This window comes from Austrofundulus limnaeus, unplaced genomic scaffold (assembly GCF_001266775.1).
Source record: "Austrofundulus limnaeus strain Quisiro unplaced genomic scaffold, Austrofundulus_limnaeus-1.0 Scaffold10, whole genome shotgun sequence".
In the NCBI taxonomy this organism is placed as follows: Eukaryota; Metazoa; Chordata; class Actinopteri; order Cyprinodontiformes; family Rivulidae; genus Austrofundulus; species Austrofundulus limnaeus.
Window position 1 is genome coordinate 1,385,640 of NW_013952412.1, and position 12,198 is coordinate 1,397,837.

Here is a 12,198-nt window from a genome sequence, read left to right on the forward strand (position 1 = left end):
CACACACACACACACACACACACACACACACACACACACACACACACACACACACACACACTGCGTTAACATGCGCTCATAGTTGGAAGCCTCTAACTGGGTCTACTGAAGCACCTACTGGTGAAATCTTTAAAATCATCGTTGATATGAACATCCATTTTGTGGCTGAAACAATGGCTCTCGAACAAAAAAACAAACAAAAAAAATCCACCAGGACTCAGGAGTAATGGTAAGGTGGGCTGTTATTGTTAGCTCCAAAAGACAAAAGATGGATTGGCCAGACTGTGTGTGTAATTGTGCATCTGTCAGTTTCTAAAATATCTAATCAACCACATGATGAATTTTAATGAAACTTGTTATCTTTTGGTGCATCACAGCCAACACAAATATGGCTGAACTCAGCTTATTTTACAGATGACCTGAAATAACGTGGTAGTAGCTGAGAGTCGTTTGCAACTCTATTATTTCTCATTATTAGTTTAAAATAGTGTTTCTCGAGGGCGGTACCGGCCCCTGTGGGGACATTCAGAGGATGACAGGGGCGCTTGAATGCAATTTTTACAGAAGAGTTGTGATCCTTTTTTTTTTTGGGGGGGGGGGGGTGTGATCCTTTTGGCATTTATGAACTGTAAAAATACCAACAATAAGCTGTGAGGGTTCAGAGTTTTATGTTTGCTGTCTTAAGCCCCACGCCCCCGCCGGTGGGGGCAAAATCATATTTTTTTTGCTTTCTTTATTAACCAACGTTCTCACAGGTAAACATAGACATGTGTGGTATCTATAGAAACGTCAGGATTTTGGTTAAAAACTCATAGAAACCATTTCTACGTCCACCAGACACAGATAAAACAACAAGCAGTTGAATCTGTAAACAAACTGCACAAAATGGCGTCTCGGCAAAACCCGGTGTCATCTGTTCACCAGTGACTTCTTCACACACACACAACATGTCTGCTGAAAGCAGAGACCTGACAGATTCTAAAAATATAAGTTTCATCACAATCCAACCAGAATTCACTCAACTAGCAGTAAAAAAACAGAAGACCTAGCACTCGGATTTGAAAATTATAAAACATAAGTTTTACACGTAAAGCGCAGCGTCACTCACCGGACTTCTGGTTGTGTCTACGTGCCATTTAAAAAATAAAATAAAATATAAAATGTGTCATTTTTGCTAGTTGCTTGAAGTTAAATCGATAACTTCATAGATCCTTTTTGTTGCTTGAAGTTAAAGTTTATATCAAAGATGCAGATGTAACACAGGTAAAAAGCACCCAAGATTAAGCTACTGAGAGAGAAAGTTTGTTTTTGTCTCTTTTTTTTGTTATTTACATCACCTAAAGCAGGGGTGTCAAACTCCAGTCCTCGAGGGCCGCTATCCTGCATGTTTTAGAGGTTTTCTTGCTCCAACACACCTGATTTTGATCGCTGGGTGATTAACAGGCTTCTGCCCAATTTGAAGAGTTAATTCAATCACTGAATCAGGTGTGTTGGAGCTGGAAAACCTCTAAAACATGCAGGATAGCGGCCCTCGAGGACTGGAGTTTGACACCCCTGACCTAAAGTAAAAAAAAAATCCTACTGTATTTGAAAGCACCACAAGGTTCCAGGGAAATTAAAAAATTTAAATCACAATAATGACAGTGATAATACAATATTCAGTGCTAGATGAAGAGGGTGGTAAGGGACCTGGATCATGGATAGGGGGCGCTGCCGCAAAAAAGGCTGAGAACCACTGGTTTAAATTAAGTCACATATCAGTGAGTCTAAACTAACTCACTATGTTGTCTAATGCCCCTTTTCCACTAATGCCACTTAGTGTAGTATTGGTACGGTTTGGTACGGTTCCAAGCCATTTCCATTAGGCCAGATCCATGGAACCGGCACATTGTTTTAGTACCTACTTCATTGTGGTTCCAAGCGGCCCCAGCTGACACCAAAATGCAACGTCAGAACTCTGCTCATCACTGACTGTCTAAATTTTTGCAAATGTTTAAAATTTCAAAAGTTATTCATCAAATGTGTTTCCATCTCTCATTTTGCTCATTAATTATTTTTTGAAATACTTAAAAACCACGTACACCAACTACCCAAAACACACCCATTGGAACCGGACTGGAACATCAGTGGGAAACCAACCAGTCCGACCCGTACCTACACCGACCGTTCCGACACTACACCATGGAAAAGGGGCATAAATGTACAGCAGAACAGTACTCAGGGTTCACTCTCGTCCACCTGAATGCTTATATGTTACCTCTCTTTCCACTAATGAGCAGAGTCCTAATACAAGCACTGACATTTTGTGCTACTCAGATGTTAAGAGGCCAGATAATTATAGCAAACAGTATAATAATATTAGAGTGCTGTTGTTAAATTGCTCTGTGCAGTAAAGAGAACAGGGTACTGTTCTTGTGATAATGGAAGAACTTGTGATGAAGATACAAAGCATCATTTGGTCATGGAGTGGCTGACCTTGATATCTGACTTCTCTCAGGACAGAGAGCTGAACCATACTGAAAATTTCCTCTTAATAAATGATCTCGCTATGTTCTGCCTGTACACCAAAAACTAAAAGGTTTCATGACCCGGGGCCAAAACAGACCTATTGAAAAGGCACCGTGAAAGGTCATAAATTTACAGATATCAGCAGACGGAGGACTGAAGCTCCCACCAGTTCCCGGGTAGTCTCATGTAGGTCTGAGGTGTTTTGAAGGTCACTGCAAAATGCTCAGCAGAGCTGGCCGAGACAGCTGGAGTCCCACCAGCTCTCAAACCGCTGCCCTTTACCGCTCTGACACAAGATCCTGGTAGGTTTTCCACTCCAGCGAGCGTTGCTTTGTTTGCTCACTTTCAGCTCGTTTTCAAACATCAAACCTTTTATGAGCACTAAAATACCTTCTGGGACCACCCTTTACAGAGGAATGAAATGTATACCAGGTGAATCTTTTTCATACCTAAAACTGATACCCATTTCACCAGAACCAAATTCAGTATAGTTGATAAATGTTTTAAGAATTAAAGCTTTTTATTCTGATTTGGTTGCTATATTCATGTTTTTGGACTGACATTGCCAAACATTTTGCTTGAATAATTGTGTCCACAATCCAAATGAATCAAAGAATACAGAAAATATGTAGCTGACTTAATAGAAAGATTGTTTTCCTGTTCAACTTTTGATTAGAAAGTATTTTCTTTCTTTTGGTTTTAATTAAACAAATTTTTTACCGACAGAATGCTGTGTTTCTAGATACACAAATGCCAAAAGTTATGAACGCAACACAAACACTGTATAAAAACGATGGCTGAATTTTGCATGAAAACAATTAAATTCTTCAACATGAATAATAGATTCCATGTTATTAATACATACTTTTAAAAGTAACTTTTCGAATAGTCATTCAACTAAAAAAATTCTTATATTTGCATACCAAAAACTGACTGACGTTAACTCAAACAGGACTAAAACCTCTGCATCAGCTAAATGTAACTGGAGAGTGGAATGAATTAAACTTGTTAAATAATAAGGAATAATGTGTTCCCTCATAAAAGAAATGTATTACTTTAGAAAATTACTGTGTGTTACTTTTGAGCAGAAGCAACAAACAGAAGCAGAACTGATGGTAAAACTCAGGGGGCAACTTTTTACAAAGTATAAATCAGTAATTTTTTGCCAACAGCAACTCGGACTTTGAGAGGCAACACCTTCAGCGTTGCTTCTTAATAACGTATGACAACAACAAAGCCACCCTTGAACTTGAACTCTTGTCTGATGTATGACCCAGCCTTGACATGTGACCTTCGACCCTTTTTTGACATCATTTATCATCAAATGAAAACCCTTATGCATGAAAGGCTTCTGAAAGATGGTGAATAGATGTCCTACTCCTCCTCTTTTGTCACCATATTAAAGCTGATCTGGGCTCTCGGTGGTGCGTTTGGGCCCCATTTGTGAATACAGGCTACATGACAGACACTGAATGATGGTAAATACATCAATGGAGACGTTAGCGGTCTCTCTTAAAAACACCTCGGTTGGTGTTCGATGCCACTTTAGAGCTCCTATAATTACATTTTGTATAAGAAACTCAAATCATGTCTCTTGTGGCGCCACAGTGGACCCTCTGCCAGCTTTCCTTTGTTTGTCTTTAGTCACATAAACTCAGTGTATCAATAGATAAATGTTTGCATCCTTTAAAACAAAAGTAAAATGCCACAATGATCATAGCTGTCATCTTCTTTAAAAAAAACTTTTTTTCTGTGCTGCCTGTTTTTCAAGGCATTAATATTGGATCACCCTTACTTCCATGTAATTCGGTGTCCAACACGATTTCTTGTCCATGATCTGATCCCACAGCTTTAAAAGAAAAACACCAAAAAAACATAGGTGTCTTGATCAGTAATAGTGAAGCATTCACATTTATGTGGAACCATCCACCTCTTGTTCATCGTTGAAGACTTTTGTACGTGATGATTGTTCATTTGAGGCTTCCTTTTCAGTCCGTCTCTGTTTGTTTATGTGAAGTTTTTCTGAGTGAGAGACGCCAGTGCATGGTTATTATGGTGACCATTTTGAGCCAATAGCAGCAGCTTTAAAGTGACAGTAGCTGCATTTCCATTGCAAATGTGCGCAAAACTTTGTCGATATTCTGTTAATGTAGAAAAACACAGTTTCGCAATTGCAGTGTTTCCATTAAGTAAAAAATGCTATTAAAGTCACACGTGAATACGTTTGTTCTCGCGATAAGTCATTACAAACATGGCGGCAATGGATGTAAACACATAGCATGTTGCTACCGCGACACTAGAGCTCATCATCAGAGGAGACGTTGGCGTCTTTTGTTAAGGGTTTCCAGCGACAATTCCCTACTTCGGCACGGCTATGTATGCTGTGTTTTTGGGAAATTGTAGTTGGTGAGTTTACTATTTTATACTACTTCTGTGATATTACTACTATTTCTACTTCCTGTTATCTTCATCGTCGTCGTCTTTTTCGCCAGTAGAAACAGCCGGTTGTTGATCACGTGACTCCCGTGATGCGAAAAACGTGTTTCCATTGCAGTTTTGCGAAAAACACCAATTTCGATACGGCCGAAATACTACCTCATCGTAGCGCAAAAACATTTTGTTGAAAAACATATTTTTGTTTTCAAAATTGACGTGTTTCCATTGATCAAATTTATTTTTGAAATTCAAATTTGCGCATTTTCATGGTCAAAGGAAACACAGCTTGTGACGTGCATATTCTTCAAATACAAAAAGTCAAAGAAAACGTCTTTATATTTAAGAAAGTTGGAACAATACACACGATTTTACCCATTTTGTCCCTTCATTGACATATTTTCTTTTGAATTTAACTCAGCCAAAGTTAAACAGGAAGTAACATGAAAGGGGAACTATTTAACAAAGAAAGCTCTCTGGTCTTTGTTTATTGAAACAATTCTATTTGAACTCTGTCTCTTCTTCATCTCTCTGATATTGACTCAAAATAATCTTGGGAAGAATCTAATTCTTCTCTACAGTCTGTGTTGTTAGCTGTTGTAGCACTGCTCTGTTCACCTTCAGACATTCCCCTTTGACATCACTTCCTGTTACTTTACAGGCAAATATCTCAACAACTGTTCATCTCAGTGACATGAAATTTATTTTGCAATATTTTGTCAATGACATCTTTTAAAAAATGCATTCATTTGTATTACAAAAAATTTGATGTCACAGGCACTTTAACATTTTCAGCCTTTTCACACAATTTAAACAGTTTATATATTAAAATGTGGACTTTCCCCCATTTTTTAGTTGATTACAAAGCTGACATTTTGAAATTAAGACAGGAGCTTCAAAAGTTCTGGATTTTTTTTATTTATTTTACAAAACTGTCTCTAATCTCATGCTACTCAGCTGTGTTGTCTGTGACACAATGCCTAGAGAGAATTTTTTTTTACTTCTGATTTTGTGTAAAAAAGTGTCAAACCAATGATGTTAGCTGTGAAGGTATCACTCTTTTGAACGTCTCTATTCAAGAAAATTACCCACAGTAAACCTGACATCCTTCAGATTCCGTGTTTTGAACTTTACTTTTTTCTTGTTTTTTTCTCCTTCTTCTTGTTCCTCAGCGGTGGCCTGCTGTGTTTGGTGTAAACAACATTCCTCTCCGTTTTCATCCCGGGGAAGAGGGCAGGAACCACGAGGCTCCAGAAGCCAACCTGTTCCCCGCTGTCTGCCTAAGAGGGGTGAGCTGGCAGACGGGCAAGCAAGCAGGATAACCGACTTCCTCGTTTATTGGCTGGATGTTCCAATCTGGTGCACGAGGAGGCCAAAGGAAAAAAAAAAGAAAAAAAGTGGGCATGGAAAAGTCTCCAGAGGCCAGAAAATAACAGATGATACAAAAACGAACCTAATAATTTAAACGCTTTTCAGAAATTCATTTGTTCGAGCTAAAATGTCTGCTGAATGCACAGACAGGATAAAGGGAGGCGCCACTTCAGTAGGTGATGACTCATATCACACGTTTGAGCTCAAGGATCCAGAGACGGGCTGACAGCTCTGCTTCACGCATCGAAAACATTATCGTTTGTATCGACACTAAGAAAAAAAAAGGATGAAATTATTCTGCAAGGACATTTGTTTGTTTCATTTTTGTCACACACTGCTCGTCCTTGGCTGCATTAATGCGGCGTCTCGTAAACTGCACTTTTCAAGACACTTGATGGAGAACTAGTGAGATTTCAAGGCAACGGTTTGGGCGAGTGGCGGAGACGAGATGAATTTAGAGAAACCATGTGAGCTTAAAATCCTAAAAAAATAGGAAGTATCCACTCAAACAGACGTAGCATTGTGGAAGAAAAATTCTAAATATGATGCAAGAGTCATACTCCGTTGTTTTTGTATAAGATGTCAAAATATAACATTTAAAAACACCTCAGCTCCAAAGTGGAGTTGGTGATTCAGGCAGAACTGGACTACGGGTCTTACCAAACCCAACAAGTGCGACGAGGACTTGGCTGCAGACGCGGTGTTCTGCTCCAGAACATCTCGGCGGTGGTGTTCCAGCCAGCGAGCCAGCTGGCGTGGAGACACGCTGGGCGTCACACAGAGCAGAACTTCAGAGCTAAATGACCGCAGAGTGACGCCGCGAGGGCCAAAGTGTGGATGAACGAGTGCCACTCTGCACACTGGCAATAAACCTGACTGTTTGTATTTATAGAACTGCAGGAGCCTCCAATCGGAGATGCAACAAAACATTTAAATGTCACCATAGTATTAAGTGGTTGCTTTTTTTTCTTGCATGCAATGTTTGTGTAGAAATAGTTCACATAATTTATTATTGCGCAAGTGATAATGTAATCATTAGTAATCATTGGTACATCTGTAACTCATTACCTTTTGGAGTGAACCTGATTCAAAATGGACGCCACAACTAATTGACTTAAAGGGGACATACGCAAAATCCACTTTTTTAGCCATTAAATTTGGTTGTGTACTCGGAGTCTCTAGGCATGCAGAAAATACGAATTGAGACTCTCCCAGTGCTGCAAAGATATCTTCATATTCTGTTCGGGTCATATTTTTCAACCTGTTCCTTTATTCTTTGAATTAATGTGTAAATAAACTGTTTCTACGCCGCTATAGTCATAAACCCCTCTATCAAACTAGAATGGCCCACTCTGGAAGCTGGAGAAGTTGTGTGAAGAATCTCATTTGGATTTAAAGAGACAGCATCAAAACGAGCTGATCTGAGACACAGTTCAGAACAAAGGTGAAAGAGGGGCTTGTGGAGTTACAACAAGGAGGAATTCAGACCAAAGCATTGCAGTTCCAATTTATTTAGACCCCAACTGTAGGATTTAAATGTTGAAAAGAAGAATCAAAAATATCATATCATATTTAACAAACAAAAACTAGTTTCAACTAAAACCAAATGTTTGGACATTAAGATACAATTTGGTGTGGGAGTTGCTTCTACTCTAAGGTCTAACTGTTGAAGTGAGATTTTTGTTTAAAACTTCAGAAATAATTGTTCAAGTCAACCCGGTTTGTTGGCAAAAAATGTTAAAATAATTGGCTGCATATTAAGAAAACTCTCAGAAAGTGATCACTGGGTGTACATCTATAAACTGAACCATTAAGGTAAACTCAAATCAAGATGGCCATCACAAATAATTGATCTAAAAAATAATTTAAAATTACTATAATTGCAGATTATTTTACAAATATCAAGCAATTAGTGTAATTTTAATGGAGAATTATTCCTCTTTTGATAATAAATGTAATTGCAAATAATAAATACAATTAGACCAAAGAAAGTCAACTTTTTTAATTTCTCATCATAACGATCAAAATTCTGGCATGAAAGGTGGAAAACATGCATTCATGCTGGGAATTATTATTAAAATAGAAATGTACAATTCATCCTCTTAAAAATGGATTACAGAAATCTTAAAGTTGCCTCAGAAATTGGAATTTACTCGTATTTGGATCTTTCTGTGCTCGTCATGCCTTGGAGCTCATTACACACTGTACACAGCTGAATATTTACTTGTTTCCCCTTCCCATCACAGAATGTCAGCACATAGCGAAGCATTGATTGATGCTACATGCACACTGTGGGGAGAAACATATGGCCAACATATGACAAGTGACAGCATATCCAGTGTGAGTGAGGAGTTTCTCTGGAAATAACCACATTTCTGCTGCAGTGCAACAGACGCAGGGATGACTTATGGAACCTCAACCCAGGTTTTTTTTTTTTCCCCGGATGACCTTTAGAGGGCTTTAAACCAAGTAAAAAGACCGCCGTGTTGTTTGCTGATAAGTGCTTTTTGTCTGAACAACAGAGAAGGGCGATGTGGCCAAGACTCTAAACAGCAACAGGGGAAATGGAGACCAGCCAAACGCACACCGTGCAGCCAAAGACAGCACAGACGTCATGCTACTTACTGGGAGACGAGCTTAAGATTGTTTTTTTCCCCTGTAGAGGAAACACTTCTGCCTGTTATTACCAGAAACGATGCATTCATCAGGAATACCTTTCTCCAAACCTGTCTTTGTAATCATTTTTTCAAATAAGCTATAGAGACACAGACAGTCTCCTGGCAGGCTTCTTAAAAATTTCCTGCAATCAGCATACATAAGTACAAGAGCACTTCAACAAATTACGTTGACTGTGTAATAGGTTGAAAAGAAAACGCTATATAATAAGTTTTTTCATAAAAACAGACACCCCCCGCTATTTTTTCTGTATTATAGAACTAATGTGCATTCAATAATGTCAAGGTTGCTGTACTCATCCACACCAGCAGAGGGCTCTGTAGCGCCACTGTGGATATAGAGGACTTTTCAGGCGAACGCAGCTCAGAAGTAAATGAGCTATGGTCTGAGTGATAACGTGTCTCCCTCGTCTGTCCACAGGTATGTTATGAAAAGTTTGTGTGAATTTTAATCTGGTCCAAGAAAAAAAGATACAAACAAATGTAAATGAATGTAGAAATGCTGTAAGGAAACATTTTTAATTTCTAAAGGTTTAATGACAAGGTATTGGTGTAGTTTACATTGTGCACGTGCCTCCGCCATTTTGTGAGATCGCATTTCTTATTCACAGATAAATTAACGGTATAAAGTGAATTTATTTGAAGCCAATCTATGCACAGAGGAATGTGGCAGAGGTTTCTGACATGTGAATAGAGGTTTGAGTGTGGTTTAGACAGGTGGGAGTCCAGGTTCAGATTAGTTGAGACTGCCATGTTAGTTTTTAATGTTGTTCAGCCTGCCATTCAGGAGCACAATTTCTTTTGATCTAGCTAAACACTTCTGCATGTGTGTGTGTGAGAGAGAGAAACCGGAAGTAACAGGACAACAGATTTTGGGGCATTAAAGATAAAAATAAGCTCTTTTGCTATAAGGATGAAGTGATACAACYATGAAGGATGGTGTTTAATGTTATTTTAATATTATTTGGGTACATTTTGTAATTAATTTATGTGGCTTGTATTTCATTTATACAATTTTATTTTATTATTCTACATGTTTTTCTATATTTTAGTTACATGTATTGATTGAGATTTATTACTATTATGGGATGTTTTTTTTATTTTTATAAATTGTCTACTGTGTATTAATGTAATGTGTGAAATGTCAGAAGTAAATGAGCTATGGTCTGAGTGATAACGTGTCTCCCTCGTCTGTCCACAGCTTTGCCACCATAGACTCAGATTTAGGCAACACAGCCTATGCTCGCTGTGTGCCACTTGCTACCGCCCAGCTTACCCCTAGGGCTGGCGCCGGTAACAACTGCTGCTAGCGACCGGCATCTGTCAGAAAGTTTTTTTTTTTGTTTTTTTTTGCGTGTGTGATTTTGATGCGCCGCTGCTGAGCCACTTCATCAAACACACAGATGGGGGATCGCTTGCCTGCGTCTTCATACCATTGTCTTAAAATCTGCGCAACCTCTTGAAATTCACACAGGCTTTTATCTAAAGCGCTGTTTCCCTCCGCCTCATCTCAGCCCCCCGTCCTCCTCGGGTTTGGCACAAATAAATTTGACTAAACGCATCTTTCCTCGTGCCAAAGCGTGGCGCAGATTTCGAGCGTTGCTACAACACGGGCCGTGCAGCAGGTGGTAAACAATAGCTCAGAGTTTTTCTGAGTCTCAGAATGAACACCTCGCTAATTGCATCTCAAAGCGCAGTCACAAAGATTAGTTAGCTGGGTTCAGCCTCGGTAGATCAGCTCGTTGTTAAGCTCGTTTAAACTGTGTATTCAACAACAGAATATTGTTCCAGTGGAGGAGTTCTCTCCCAGTGGCACACATCCTTTCGCAGCAGCATGTTTTCTCTCCATCAGCAGGAGAGAAAAACCAATATATCCTCTGTGATAACCCAGCTGAGCAGTGAAACACCCAGAGGTTCCCTCGGCTGAAGCCCAGCATCACTCAGACAAATATAAGTTTTCAGAAATTTTGCTCTAATATTTACCTGCAGGTTATGATTTTATTGAGATTCAAGTGTTTTTTTTATTGACTAACTTTTCCATCAAATAGTAACTCTGCCCAGTTAAGCTTAAAGGAACAGTCTGTTTTTTAAGGAACACAAATTTAAAAAAAAGGCAATGACAACTCGCAGCCAAGTGAAGCGGCCAGGATGAGAATCAGTGCCTCCAAATCTGAGACCATGTCTCGAGCTGGAAAAAATTAGTGTCTCCTCTGGGTCAGGGGAGAGGTAGGGAAGGATGGAGTGGGAAATCGATAGGCGGATTGGTGCTGCATCTGCAGTGATGCGGGGAGCTGTACCAATCTGTCGTGGTGAAGTGGTCTACATTCCTCCCCTCATCTATGGTCACGAGCTTTGACCAAAAAAACGAGATCGCAGATACAAGCAGCTGAAATGAGTTTACTCCACAGGGTGTCTGGTCTCTCCCTTAGAGATAGGGTGAGAAACTCGGTCATCTGGGAGGGACTCCGAGTAGAGCCGCTGCTCCTCCACGTCGAGAGGAGACAGCTGAGGTGGCTTGGGCATCTGGGCCTCCCTGGTGAGGTGTTCCGGGCACGTCCCACTGAAAGGAGACCCAGAGGAAGACCCAGGACACGCTGGAGTACAGTTTGTCAATCCAATATAAATACATTTTTCTCTTTACCTCCATCATCTTTTTAATTTAATTTCTTGAATTGTTGCATCAGCTCAGCTGTTAAGAAGACAAACTCCTGCCAAAGCAGCTTTGGTACCAGCTTTTCCATGTTTCTCCCTCCAATTTACCTCATGTGACCCGCTCAGCACCACCACCTCCCCACCAACCAACTCATCCAACACCCCCCTGCCATCCCATCTCGAAGACAGCAGCATTGCGCTGCAGCTCTCTGCTCCTAAAGAGCTGAAACTGTCGGCCGGGGAAGCGGTGAAACGGAAAAATTTAATCGCATTAAGAGAAAAACCTTCTCTTTTCATTTGTAAATTCCTGGGACACACTCCCCCCCCACCCCCCAATCTCTCTCCACCTCTCCTTTTCTTCCTCTCTTTACACTTACCTCTCCCTCTCTCTGTGTCCTTACCCCGACGAGGCTGCTGAGCTCAGAAAACATCCGTCAAGACTTCAACACACACACATACATTTCATAGAGGAGAGCACACACACACACACACACACACACACACCCTCCAGTCCCCCTCTCTTTACTTCAGCCAAGGATTTGACATACCAGGATGGAGC